This window comes from Megalopta genalis, chromosome 8, assembly GCF_051020955.1.
Source record: "Megalopta genalis isolate 19385.01 chromosome 8, iyMegGena1_principal, whole genome shotgun sequence".
Taxonomy (NCBI): domain Eukaryota; kingdom Metazoa; phylum Arthropoda; class Insecta; order Hymenoptera; family Halictidae; genus Megalopta; species Megalopta genalis.
The window spans coordinates 4,614,424-4,628,340 of record NC_135020.1 but is presented as its reverse complement, the minus strand read 5'-3'; the positions used below and the strand labels follow the sequence as shown (position 1 = coordinate 4,628,340).

Genomic DNA, 13,917 nt, shown 5'->3' with positions numbered 1-13,917 from the left:
ATGAGAAAAGAAAATAATGGTAATAAAAAAATTACTTACTTATGTGGTTCAAATCTTATTTATTGCAACAACTTCAACTATTATGACACTTTGAATTGCACAAGAGTCCCTTGCTTTTACAACTGCATTTATTTGTGGAACACTTCCTTTTGCAATGACAGGTTTTGGACCTCCACCAGAGCATATCTGTGATTGTCGACACACACCGGAGAGGGTCCGAATGTACAAAAATGTAATGAAATATTCGATCTTTCACCGACGTATTTGGTATCTGTTGACATTCACCGGTAAAAGTAGACATTCTCCAATTTCGGTCATTCACGGTAACATATATACTCGCTCAGTTGAGCTTTGTCAAATGTTTAAAATGTCTCGAAACATCTACCAACGATTTATGACTGATACAATTGAATTATTGCTCTGACATCTGGCATTAACCAACTAAATTCTTGACCACTTAACACTAGATTTACGGAGCATTAAAAGCAGTTGTTTTATATGAATTTATAAAAGGAACAATACGACATGTATACTGATTTTTAACGAGTGTTATTGTTATATTTGCCGCAAATAACACGTATATCGAGTGCCAGGGGTTAAGGAAAAAATAATGATGTCCAATTGGTTATTTGTTTACAACCTTTTTTGATAATAAATGTAGATCGCCCGTCAGTTTCAATTTCATGGTTCAATGAATCACAAGTTCCAACAATTGATTCAAGTTTATTGTTTCAGTCTTCTTTTCACTCCTCTTTTTCATTATACGTATACCTTTTTGTTTTTATCGATTCCCATGACGTATATAATAAAATTCAAACACATCAAAGGGCTTTCACGAACAACTCGGCGCTTTGAAAAATTTGAGAGATTTAGGTACAATTGAACGTTTACTGTGCAACGCGTACGTGAATGGCGCACAGGTCCATTGCCAGATGCGAAAAGCGTATTTATAGGGCGAATACATTTTGAGTGGCACAATGCATTTATTATTTTATTGAATCGACATAAATGATTTTCAAATAGCTGAATATCGGGAACCCTTTCACTTTGCCTCTCTTCAAACACGAAATTCAGTTTCGCAATTATAATAGTATCATTGCTACCATAATGAATTCTCTCATTTGCGTTACGACTGCGATGCAAATATCTCAAGAGTTGTCTTAACAATAAACCTACCGAGATCTATATAAAAATGACTAACAAATAATAATAATAATTCATAAGAGTTACAAGACAGAATTTATTCAAATTTTTCACAATTTTTACAATAGTGTGTGCCTGATTGTGTGTCTGATGTACAATAATTATGAAATAAAAAATGTGAAACCGGTCCCTTGACCGGCGATGATAAATTTATTGTTAATACATAATCTTATTCGCTAATTTCCACAAAATGATTGTAATCACCCTAATTTAAAAATCAAAACCCCGAGATCCTCTTGAGGAGGTGGGATCGGCGACGGGAAGAGAGAATTGAACCCGGTTACAATTAGACTATCTTTATTTACAATCGGAACTAAACTCGCGACGCTCGCGTACCGTTCCCGATGAGGGTTCTTACTGAACTAACCATTCGCTCACCGATGCATCCCATCCAGATCATTCTTTCTCATTCTCACGGTTCGCTTTCACTCTGTCCTGGCTAGACGCATTCATTCTACGCGACACTCAAACCAATCGTCTAGACATTCGCTCGACGCTAACGCACAGCATGCAGCCCGGCCCATTCGTCCAAACATTCTTACGCCTTAAAACTAAACACATGGCGGAGACGTGGCGCCGGCTTGTCGCCGCCACATCACCCCCCCGCCAGTGATTGACTCGATCACGAAACTTGCAATCGGTCCGGGAAACGCACTCTTCTTCCGGACCGTGTGGTGCGTAAACCCGCACCTGGTGGTACTACTATGGGGGGCGGCACCGCCGGACCCCGAGATGGTGGCGATGGTTGGGGCGGCTGCCCCGTAAACTCGCTCGGAGTGGGTGGTGATGATGGTGTTGGTGGCCCCTCGGACTCTCCAGGTAACGCTGGCTGTGTTGCCCCTGGTATCGTCGGCGGTGCTGGATCTGTAGCCAGCAAGTACGCCGGCTTTAGGCGATCTATGGTCACTGTGACCGCCTTGTCCCGGATACTGAGGGAGTAAGTCCGGTCCCCTCGCTCGAGGACCCTGTATGGGCCGTCGTATGGCGGCTGGAGGATTCCTCGCACTGCGTCGTTCCGCACGAACACATGCTCTGCCGTGGCGAGGTCCTTGAAAACGAAAACTCGTTTCGTCGAGTGATTGCTGCCAGGCGTTGGGGCGAGGGTCGCGAAATGCTTTCGTAATCCCGCGACAAAATCCCCTGGCAGCGGCAGCGACTCCGCTCTCTGTGGGACCAGGAATTCCCCTGGTAGGCGCAGCGTCTCGCCGTAGACCAGCTCAGCTGCGGTGGATTGTAAGTCCTCCCTCCAGGCTGCGCGGATGCCCAGCAAGATGGTGGGAAGAACCTTTGTCCAGCTGACGTTTTGCTGGCAACGGATTGCTGCCTTAAATTGGCGGTGGAATCTCTCCACCATTCCGTTTGCCGCCGGGTGATAGGCCGTTGTCCGCCAGTGGGCTGCACCTGTTAGCTGTGACAATGCCTGAAACAAGCGCGACTCGAATTGTCGACCCTGGTCGGTCGTCACGCGCAACGGGGTTCCGAACCGTGAAATCCAACCCTCGTAAAAGGCGCGTGCCACGGTCGAAGCTTCTTGATCCCGAATTGGGAAAGCCTCGGGCCAGCGCGTAAAACGGTCGACGCAGGTTAAACAGTACCTGAACCCCTCTGAGACCGGAAGAACTACAATGTCTATGTGCACGTGCTCGAATCTTCCGGTCGGCGCGTCGAAACTTCCCGGCGGCGCGAAAACGTGCTTGTTTATTTTGGCGCGCTGGCACGGAACGCAACCGCGAGCCCAACTCCGGCAATCGGCTTTAACGGACGGCCACACATATCGTTCCGTCACGAGTCTCACCGTTGCTTTAACACCTGGATGCGCCAAGCGGTGCATCGAGTCGAATGCGGCTCGCCTGAATTGTCCCGTGACGAAAGGTCGCGCAATCCCGGTAGACACGTCACAGATCACTTCAGTGTTCGAATCGGGCGGGCGTATCCGTTTTAGACGTAAATTGTTTTTTATTCTCCCGCTCATGTACGCCTGAAGTTCCGCGTCGCGCTGCTGAGACTCCGCCAAATCGGTGTAGCTGAAAGACTCTACCACTTCTTCCAACCTGGATAGCGCGTCGGCGACGACGTTGTCCTTCCCGGCGATGTGGCGGATGTCGGTGGTGAACTGCCCGATGAAATCCAGGTATCTAAATTGCCTGGGAGAACATTTCTCGGGCTTTTGTTGGAAGGCGAATGTCAACGGTTTGTGGTCCGTGTAGATGGTGAATGTTCGCCCCTCCACCATGTGTCGGAAATGCTTGATTGCCGAGTAAATGGCCAACATTTCCCGGTCGTACGCGCCGTAATTCCGCTCGGCGGCGCTGAGCTTCCTGGAGAAGAAAGCCACCGGCTGCCAATCCTTTCCGACCCGCTGCTGCAGTGCCGCACCTGCAGCAAAATCGGACGCGTCGCAGAACAAGGCGAGTGGCGCGTCGTCCCTCGGATGCGACAATAACGCCGCCTGCCTCAAACTGTCCTTCGCCTCGGCGAAAGCCGCGGTAGCTTCCTCGGTCCACGCCAACTTGGCGTTACCCTTGATGCCGTCGTGCAGTAGGTTATTGAGGGGCGCTTGTACCTGCGCAGCCCTGGGCATGAAACGCCTATAGAAATTTAGCATACCCAGGAACTGCCTCAGCCGTTTTGCGGTGGTCGGTTGGGGGTAGTTGGTGATCGCCTCCACCTTTGATTCCAACGGGCTGGTGCCTTTGGACGATACGGTGAACCCCAGGAATTTAACCTGCGCCTGGCCGAAAATGCATTTCGCCCCGTTGACGGTCACGCCGTACTTGTCGAGGCGTGAAAAAACTTCCTCCAAGTGGCGCAAGTGCTCCTCTTCTGTCGACGATGCCACCAGTATGTCGTCGATGTACGCGTACACAAAATCCAAGCCGCGCAGCACCTCGTCGATGAAACGTTGAAACGTTTGTGCCGCGTTTCGCAATCCGAACGACATACAGGGGAACTCGAATAGTCCGAAAGGGGTGGTTATCGCGGTTTTGGCGATGTCCTCTGTGGCCACTGGAATCTGGTTATACGCGCGCGCCAGATCTATTGTGGAGAACACCGTCTTCCCGTGAAGCGCGTGAGAAAAGTCCTCGATGTGCTTCACGGGGTACCTATCCGGCACCGTGCGCGCATTTAAAGCTCGGTAATCCCCGCACGGTCGCCAAGCGTCCTGTTCTTTTTTGGGCACCATATGGAGAGGCGATGACCACGCACTTTCCGACGGTCGCGCGATGCCGAGACGCATCATCGTCTCGAATTCTTGTCGCGCGTGCCTCAAACGATCCGGCGCGAGACGCCGGGGCCTACAAGCCACAGGCGGACCCGGCGTTGTGCGGATGTAGTGCACCGTTTCATGTTGCACTTGCACGGGTGTCCCCACTGGTCGCGTAATGTTCGGGAAACGTTGCAGCAATTCGTGGAATTTCGAATCACCGAAAATTGTCTTCACCGAGGGCGCCGATGGCCCGCACTCGCGCACTGAGCGTCCTGGCACCGTCATCGACGTCACCTGGTCTAAAAGTTTGCACTTTCCGACGTCCACCAATAGTTCGTAATGCGCGAGGAAATCTACGCCTATAATCGGCTTTGACACGTCGGCCACCACGAAACGCCATACGAAAGCGCGACGGAGCCCGAAGTCGAGGCTCAGCGTAACCGTCCCGTACGTGGCAATTTCCGACCCGTTCGCCGCATATAAAACGTAAGATGCGCGTTCGCGGAACCCGCGAGTTTTCGATCGAGGAAAAACGCAGAGATCGGCACCGGTGTCGATTAAAAACTGCGTTCTCGTTACTCGATCGGTGACGAACAAACGGCGCGATGGTGGGCAGTGGTCGCTGGCCGTCATTAACGACTGCCCATCTCGTTTCCCGACGCGGACCAATTGCATGGGTGTTCGCAACGGAACGCGTTCGCGCCGAACTTGTAGTGGTAAAAACACTTCCCGCCTCGTAGCGCGGTTCGTCGTTCTCGGGATAGCGATCGCGCTCGGCCCGGGGTGGATGGTCGCCGTTGGGAAAAACGCGGACCGGGGTTTATCTCGCGACGAATTGCTGCGAGCTCCTGCCGAAACGTCGCCGTGAGCTGTGCCATCTTCGAGCACAGTTGTTCCTCGACTTTGCACATATCCCTCGACGGCCGTGCGACGGCACCCGCAGAGGCCTCGGCTACCCGCGTGCGTGGGCCCATCGTGTCAGCGATGGTGTCGGCCAAGTCGGCCACTCGGTCGAGCTCGACGTCTCGCTGCGTCGCCAGGATGACCTGCATGCTCGCGGGGAGCCGGCCCAACCACAAGGTACGCAGTATCTCCTTCGACACGGCTGTTCCTCCCAAGGTCCGCAGGTGGCGTAAGAACTGCGACGGTTTGCGGTCGCCCATCTCCTCGTGCTCGAGGAGACGCCGAGTCTTCTGCTCCTGCGACGCCCCGATCCGCCTTATCAGCTCTGTCTTGAGCCTAGTGAACGGCTCAGCCGGGGGATTCAAGATGATTTCGCGGACCTCGGCCGCGTATTCTGGTTTGAGCGCGCCCAGGACGTACCCGAACTTCGTCTTTTCGGTCGTAACGCCGCTCGTCTCGAAACTCGCCTCGACCATCGCGAACCACAGCTCGGGGTCGGTCGGCGAAAATTCCGGTATTTTCACCGCGACGCGGCTGACTGTCGATGCGGGCGGGGATGCCATCGTACCGAATAAACGTGCGAATGTCCGTGTTCTCTTCCGAAAACTCCCGATCCACTGCCACGAAACCACGAACGAAATGCGACTGCAAAATTCGTGTCGTTCGCTTCCTTTAGATCACGTCGGGGTCACCAATGAGGAGGTGGGATCGGCGACGGGAAGAGAGAATTGAACCCGGTTACAATTAGACTATCTTTATTTACAATCGGAACTAAACTCGCGACGCTCGCGTACCGTTCCCGATGAGGGTTCTTACTGAACTAACCATTCGCTCACCGATGCATCCCATCCAGATCATTCTTTCTCATTCTCACGGTTCGCTTTCACTCTGTCCTGGCTAGACGCATTCATTCTACGCGACACTCAAACCAATCGTCTAGACATTCGCTCGACGCTAACGCACAGCATGCAGCCCGGCCCATTCGTCCAAACATTCTTACGCCTTAAAACTAAACACATGGCGGAGACGTGGCGCCGGCTTGTCGCCGCCACACTCTATTTCATCAAACCCACGAATTTTAGTCATTTTAATCTTGGGATATACAGAAATTTTACTCTTATTTAGTTATTCAGTTATTATTTACGCGTTTCTAAAAACGAGTTTCGTTCCAATCGGATCGAATTGACAGCACACTAAACGCAGCATAGCCGTGTCAAACCCGAATGCCTTTTGTAATAAATGCTGCGTTTAATATAGTCGAGAAAGAGAATCGCACGGGAGGCGCTGACGTTAACATGCGAACAAAAAAACGAAATGCAATTATCTCCTGCATACACGTTGTTAATTTTCTGTATTTCGACTGACGGGGACGCGACGCGATGCGCAACGCTGTCATTATTATTTCTGTTTAACAAAAAAAAAAAAAAAAAATTGAGAGGAAACGCAAATACGGGAGGAACACAAATGTAATGGAAATACATATACGTATATATATATGCGCGTATGCGTGTATATGTGTATCAACACGGTCGGTGAGGAGTAAAATATTTTTTTCCCGTAAGTTCGCTGCCGCTCGATAGAGCGCAGTTTATTTTTCAGTCCCATGTGGCCCGCAGCGAAAAGCTCCAGGCAATTCAATTCCGTCATCAGAGAAATCCTCTCTCAAGTGTGTATCTACATAAATTTCCGAAAGTCTAGCTTATTCAGCAACCGGGCCTGGATTGCTTATTCGGCAAGAAAATTCGCACGGCGACTCCGTTATAACTTGCGTCCCGCTCGTGTTTATAGTCTCTAAAGTTTTCATGACAGTCCAGTTGCGATTTCGGAACGAACGATGTCTATAGCGACGAGAATAAATCGTTTCATGCCAGCTTCCATAATTTCGAAATAGTTACTACATCACAAATCAACTTTTTCGTTTCGCGGTTACCGTAAATCGTGAAAGTAATTTTGCGCGAAATTATTTCCTCGATTTTCGTAAGAAATTACGCGCGATTCATTCGATCCGCTCGGTGCGCGAAAAGCAGGAAAATGCAGGATAATAGATGTAAAATTGTGCAGTTTCGTAACAGAAATCCAGGGCATAGCACCGAAACGAAATTGCAGAATTCGAACCTCTCACCCTTACGCCGATATCTCGCCCCCTACGGTCGCTATAGGTGCTAATAAAGCGATTTCATTGTTAAACGCGCGAGCAAAGTTTCGTAATTAGTGCCAATGTATGCCCGAATTACGTAATGCATTCAAGCGCATTAGAATCGTGTAGAAATAATTACGGTATATAAATGTACGTACATGTATATATAGATATGTGGTACACATTTTGCAGCGAATGCAGAATTGTGTAACGCACAGTTTTGTGTATCAGCGTTGTACTACATCGCGCGTATCAGGGGCACGATTTAAATCCCAGTTGGATAAGACCTCTCATTATCAGATTAATTCCTGTCCGCTCGCAGGATAATCAATGTGTAAATTATATCGATGCGTTTCAATTCGAACCACCGATCGATCTTCTTCACCTGTTACCGCTCGATTGCATCTGACGTGTCGATTTTGAAATGGTAATGCAACTCGATTCATCCGACGCCTATCCCAAAAGTGTTGCGTTCTAGTTAGTCGGCTAAAATGGAGTCCAATTAAACCGAGTACGTTATATTCGTATTAACGTTTCTCGCTGCTATATAAATCAGGACGTCTATGTATCATATGAAAACAACCGGAGAACTTGTTACGATTCAGCTGAATAGTTTACGATCGACGACACATTCTAACATATCGCGGGTTTAAAATTATGCTCTACAGGCAGATTCTTCGGATATAGATAACATAGACCTTTATTCCAACAACCATGGGAACAGTTAGAGGTCACAATGAATGACGCGGCATAGACATTGCTTCCATAAGTTTCATACAACTATCAGCTTTCCTTTTACTTTATTCTAGGTCGGCTTACAAAATCGTGCTGCACCGTTAACTGTTAACTAAATCTCGACGAGACGCTAATAGAGACCTTTATTCTGAGTTCTCGTGCAATTGCCACTACGAAATCTCAAGCATTATTTTAATTAATTATTATTATTATATTATATATTATATTATCAGTTAATTTATACATTAACACAAGAAGACAGTTATAAAATGGATACAGTTCTTCTAAAATTACAAACTTTTGTCTCATGAAACCCGTAGTGTAGTATAAATAACGACCTAAATAATAACGTAAATAGTAATACTGTATTTGAATAAATTTAAATACACTAATTACTTCCAATCATTTTGCATTTTAGTCGAAGCGTTGCTTATTAACCTGGGAAACTGTACCAAGTGTAAACTGTTAAAAACAGCCGTAGAATATTAAGAAAAGTAAACAGCACTGATTTATCGAGGAAAGATAAAAATATTCCATTCAACGTCCACATGGACCACCTGGACCTTCGAATGTTCATTAAACGTCGATCTCAGCAGAGACGTCGAACCCGCTCGCAGAGAATCCGCGGTTTAAGGGTTTCAACGTTCGAGCTCCGCGAAAGCTGCCCGTTTACATTCGACCGCGTTCAGAGCTCGGTCTAATTCCATGGTCGTGAACCGATCGTGGGAAACGGTGGTCTTACCTCTCGGTTGGTCCCTGCGTGGACGCCCTCCGCGTAAGAATCCAAAAATGCAACGGGTCGCAGTCCGACGCGAGGCCGATCGAAGTTACGCGCACTTTTTCGCGTCGTTCACTGCAGTGGCGGTAACACGTTGCAGTACTCTCGCGACGTCTTCCGGTCCACTAGTATCACAGCACTGTTGTGTCGCGCCGAGGAGGCGAGGGCCGGCGAGGCGAGCAACGGCGCGGCTGGATCCGCGATCCAAGCGATCCCAGCGATCGAAGCGATCTCGCGAGCAACCGCGAGCACCCTCCGCCGCACGCACCTTGTTCGCGCGAGCGATCGCTTCGATCTGCACCATGGAAGGATCTCGTCGGCGTGTTGGTCAGGGTCGACGCGCGTACTTCCTATCGCGTGGACGGCTCACAGACCAGCCAGTTCCTGTGTTTTGCTGCCGAGTTCCAAGACGGGGGTGCTCCGCGACGCATCCGGTCGGGGTCTCATCTTAGCGAATAAGCCCCGTGGTGTCTTCGAGAGGCGAACCGGACGTCCAGCGGGAGTCCTCGCAATTCGCGATGATCGAGGACTGTTACGGACGCGCGAAACGCGGCCGACACGAGCGGAGCGTTGTCCCGCTCGATGGCTGGATCGAAGGCTCCTTTTCTTTTCGGTTTCTTCGGCACTTTGCGTCCCACGGCAGGCCCCGATGGGTCCCGGTGCGGGAGAACTTTCGCAACGGTGCGGCGGGTCGGGATCGCGCGCGCGTTCGCCTCGTTTCGCTTTCAAACACCTCTTCACTGTGTAAGGAGAGCACTCGACGTGTCGATGGATGCGCGAAAGCGTCGGGACGCAGCCAGTCCGAGAGCAGACGAGGGCACCGATACACAGCAGGTAAGCCGAGCGAGCGAGCGATCACGATGCGCGAGCGTCGCGTCGTGTTGTTGGCAAGCGACTAACCCCCGACGCCGTCCTACACCCCCGGACGCCGCGCATGCCCCCTACCTTAAAGAACTCACCCAACCCCTCTTCTCTGTGCCGCCCCAAAACCACGGTGACTTCATCTTTTTTGACGAGAAGCCTGTGAGACCCCACCTTCACCTACCCTCTGCCACCCTCTCGCTCCCCACTGCCCTCCTTTTATCTTTTCCTCTGTTCTTTCGTGTCCCTACTACCCCTCTCTTTTTTCATCTTCCGCGCCTCGACGTTCTTTTCTTTTCTTATTCTTCGCGCACTGCACCCTCCTCCTAAGCCACTCTCACTTTTTCTTTCTTTCTTTCTTTCTTTCTGTGTTCTTTCTTTTTCTTTTTACAGGACGATGGATGTGAACGTTTGTTTTATTGCTTGTTTTATGTGCGAGCTCGTTGGTCCTAGCCCGGAACGACGATTAGCGGCTGGATCGAGCTGGGGTCATTCTCGCCGACGTTACTCGATTCCAAAGCATCTTTTTGTTCGTGGAAGGGGTAAGTCGGCATCCTTGGACGACCGAATGAGAAATAAAAACAATATATGATTATTAAGGTAGCGATTACGGATTTCTTATTTAAGGAAGAAATCGAAGAACTGTCTGATTTGTGTTGTAATTTAAGAAAAAGTCGTTTCTTAGCATTGCACCCTTTTTAGCGTCTTGGATTATAAATATACTGTAAACCCATGCCGTACCACGCCCGGGTATTTTCGGACCCAGAGCTCAAGGCTTGCCTTGACTGTTTGACACTTGATGCCGTCTGCCGTTTGTTTATGTTAGAGCGATAATCTGTTGTGATTGAAGATAAAATTATTGCCTGCAATTAGCACTGAACCCTTCTAAGAGTTCTCAATTACAAATATACTGTTAATCAGCTTTCTAAACAGAAATAATCCAATTTCGCTCGTATAAAGTATAAGGTACTAGCTGAAAATAAAGGAAGTGTGAAGTAGATGAAAAAAAGTGTAAATAAAATATTTTTATTCGAGGCTCCGTTTCCAAGAAAAGAATAGATCAAGGTTTCAAGGCACGTGGAGCTATTGAATAGGTAACGACAGACATGTCTGCTCATGACTTACCACTTCCACTTCACCTTTCACTCGCAAACGAACTTTTTATGTAGAAAAAGTTGTATCCTATATTTTTGACTTACTCCTTTTCTTCTATGTCTATCGAGACACCTTGTATATAATTAATCTAAATTACTGCATACCTTTAAAAACAATTCAGTGGATTTTGTTTGTATCGCTGTCTTCGTCAGTATCTATGCATTGCAATGTAAAATTATAGTATTGAAACGAAGGAACAAAATTAGTCTTTCAAAATCATTAATATTGTTACGCAACTTCATCCTTCCATTCCACCAACAATGAGTTCGGCTTACGCACTCTGTGGAATATTAATATTGTAAATTCGTGCTAGGCTATCTGCCATCGAATATACTTCGTTGCAAAACGCTGAAGTATTTAATTCAGTACACGGAGATCAGAAAATTGTTTGCTCACGCTGAAGCGTCAAAAACAGTCATTTGTTCATTAGTACCCATTCGAGTGAATTGTTTTCAAAATACACTTGTTGCACATCGGGCGTGCACGATGACTCGAATTGATACGTCTCGTTATAGTTTTACGAGTTAATGGGATATTGGTGTGATGCGAATGACTCTAGGGAATTTCGTTATTTTATAAGCTGCCACGCGTGGAGAGACGAGTCTCGCAGGATTGTTTAACCGATCGTGCTCTTATGAATGTAAACTATATGGACGAACATACTAAATCATGTTTATAAACATATTATTCTGTTCCATCCGATGATAAAAGTATTACCGTGTTGTTGATATTTAACTAAGTTGAAAAGTAATTACTGACCTTATAATTATCAAGTTGCGAGCATCAATATGATCATTCCTCGTTTCAGATTAATCTGGTAACTACAACTTTATTTACAACATTTCATCCGATTGATACATTTGCAAAATTACATAGTCGCCTTTAATAAAGCTTTCTTGAAGAAAGTAGAAAAGATCGTGTTAAACAAATGTTATAAATGTTGTAAATACCACATCCGATGTATAAAATTTTCGACATAAAAAAATTTCGATTTTCTCACACTAGTTATCTTAAATTTATCCGATTCATATTATCACATTTACACATTTTCATCATCGTAAGAAACAAATTGATCGTTAAGATAATTTAAAGTTAATTTAATTGATAATAACTTTATAATTTACTTCATTTATTTTTTTAACATTTTAACATGTACACATAGATTACATTTTAAGACATGAATTAAAATTTTCGAAAATTTTATCATTAAATTATTAATATAATTATTTAAGTTATAAATAATTAGTTATTAATAAGTTATTAATAAGTTATAAACTGGTCTCTTATAATTTCAGGAAGATACGATCGAATCAAAGGAAGAACAATCTAATTGTTGCACACAATAAACAATAATAAATTGATTCACTGGCTATGCTGTAAATAACCAATACGGTCGCGATTCAGCTGATTCTTCTACAAACACAGAGTTTTCAGCAGCACGAATTTTATCGCATCATAGAGAGAATAAAGGTATCAGGATTGAAGAGTCGAAATTTCTTTTCGATCGTCGTAATGTTCCGTGAAGCCAGCGACGCCATTTGGATTCCGCGCAGCATCGCGTCGAGACGATGACATCTTCGCAGAAGGCATAAAGTCGAAGTCGAAGTTTCAGTCGACGGGAATGGCCGGCGATCGCGTCCTGGAAACATCGCCGATGAACAGGCTCGCTTCAACAGGTACAAACGACGGGTACGTTATCCGGCGACGTATCGTGCTTTTTCATACGAAACGCCTTTGTGAGGGCCAGCTCGAAGCCGCAAATTATTCTTCGTCCTTTTTCGAACCTCGTCCCGATGTATTCTCCGGCCGCGCCGCTTGTTTATCACTTCACACGTAAATATTCCCCGTAAACGAGCAACGAAGAGATTTACCACTTTTTTGAACCGCGAAACGCGTTCCGCTCCGCGTCAGGCGCCGCCGCTTCTTCGCTTCCGCGATCGTACTCGCGATGTATGACACGAAATGTTGAATTTTTTTCATCGGCAAGCATGAAAACCGTTTTTTGTTTTTGTTCCTTTGTCCGCTGGTGTGCTATTCTTTTTTTTTTAAATTTCAAGCGAACATTTCGCTCCTCGAAATGATTGTATTGTTGTGAGCTGCAACCATCAGTTTCGGAGAACGGTCATCATCAGCGGGGCTAGCTTTTTCGCGAGGCTTATTGTTTAAATTCTTCTCGTCGAAATGGAACGTTTTTGATTCCCTCTGTGGACCGTTCATTACTGATACCATTGTCAACAGCATTGTTGATATTGCGAGAATATGGCTAGCGCTCCGACCCAGATCGACATTACATGGAAAAACAATCTCTGCCTCCTCGAATGTCGCAATCATCCTACAACGAGATGTTCTACCAATAAAAATATGACCGAGAGAAAAACAAATCAAATATAACCTAAACTGTATTTCACGAGTTACCGTTATTGTTTCATCATTGCTTTTAATTTAATATATGTAAATCTTAAAAGCACCGTTCGTTTAACAAGATACAATAATGACGCTCTAATAATATCGCCTAACTGACGCTCGGATTGTGCAAAAAATTGGACAATTTTGAAAGAGAAGGTACGATTGTTCGGGCCTTGTGGCTTGTTTCTTATGGTTATCGATTGTCAACAACTATAAAAACAAGCTGCAAGACTGGAACAATCGTATCTCCTTTTCCAAAGTTGTCTATTTTTGTGCACGATCTCTGAGCGTCAATTAGAGAGACATTAATTACTGTATTCCTTAATTTTACCTCAGTGGTAACTTTATTATTAACAAACCATTACAAACCTCATCTTACAAACAATATCAATAATCCAGTAATTTGAAATGCGACTCGTACACGAGTTTACGTCGTCTCCGTTGGAGTTCCCTGGTGGTATGATCCTCTTGCTGGCCATCCAATATCAATTTCCATTCCAGAACAATAACGTTATAAAATAAAATGCTAAG

The 13,917-nt window shown here is 46.5% G+C and overlaps 1 protein-coding gene and 1 long non-coding RNA gene across 4 annotated transcripts in view; one reads left to right on the top strand and one right to left on the bottom strand.

The window, feature by feature from the left end:
- LOC117225138 (limbic system-associated membrane protein) overlaps positions 1–9,846 on the bottom strand; it is a 186,175-nt gene extending 176,329 nt beyond the window's left edge. For 2 of the 3 annotated variants that reach the window (XM_033478458.2, XM_033478459.2), the window contains exon 1: positions 8,929–9,846. The gene's annotated coding sequence lies outside the window, so the exon portion shown is untranslated. The remainder of the gene's footprint in view (positions 1–8,928) is intronic. The other variant, XM_033478457.2, reaches the window with a different exon arrangement.
- Positions 9,847–9,850: 4 nt separating this feature from the next.
- Positions 9,851–13,382, top strand: LOC143259989 (uncharacterized). Its single transcript, XR_013034052.1, has 2 exons — positions 9,851–10,367; positions 12,276–13,382. It is a non-coding gene; the product is annotated as an uncharacterized LOC143259989 (long non-coding RNA).
- Positions 13,383–13,917: the final 535 nt, after the last annotated feature.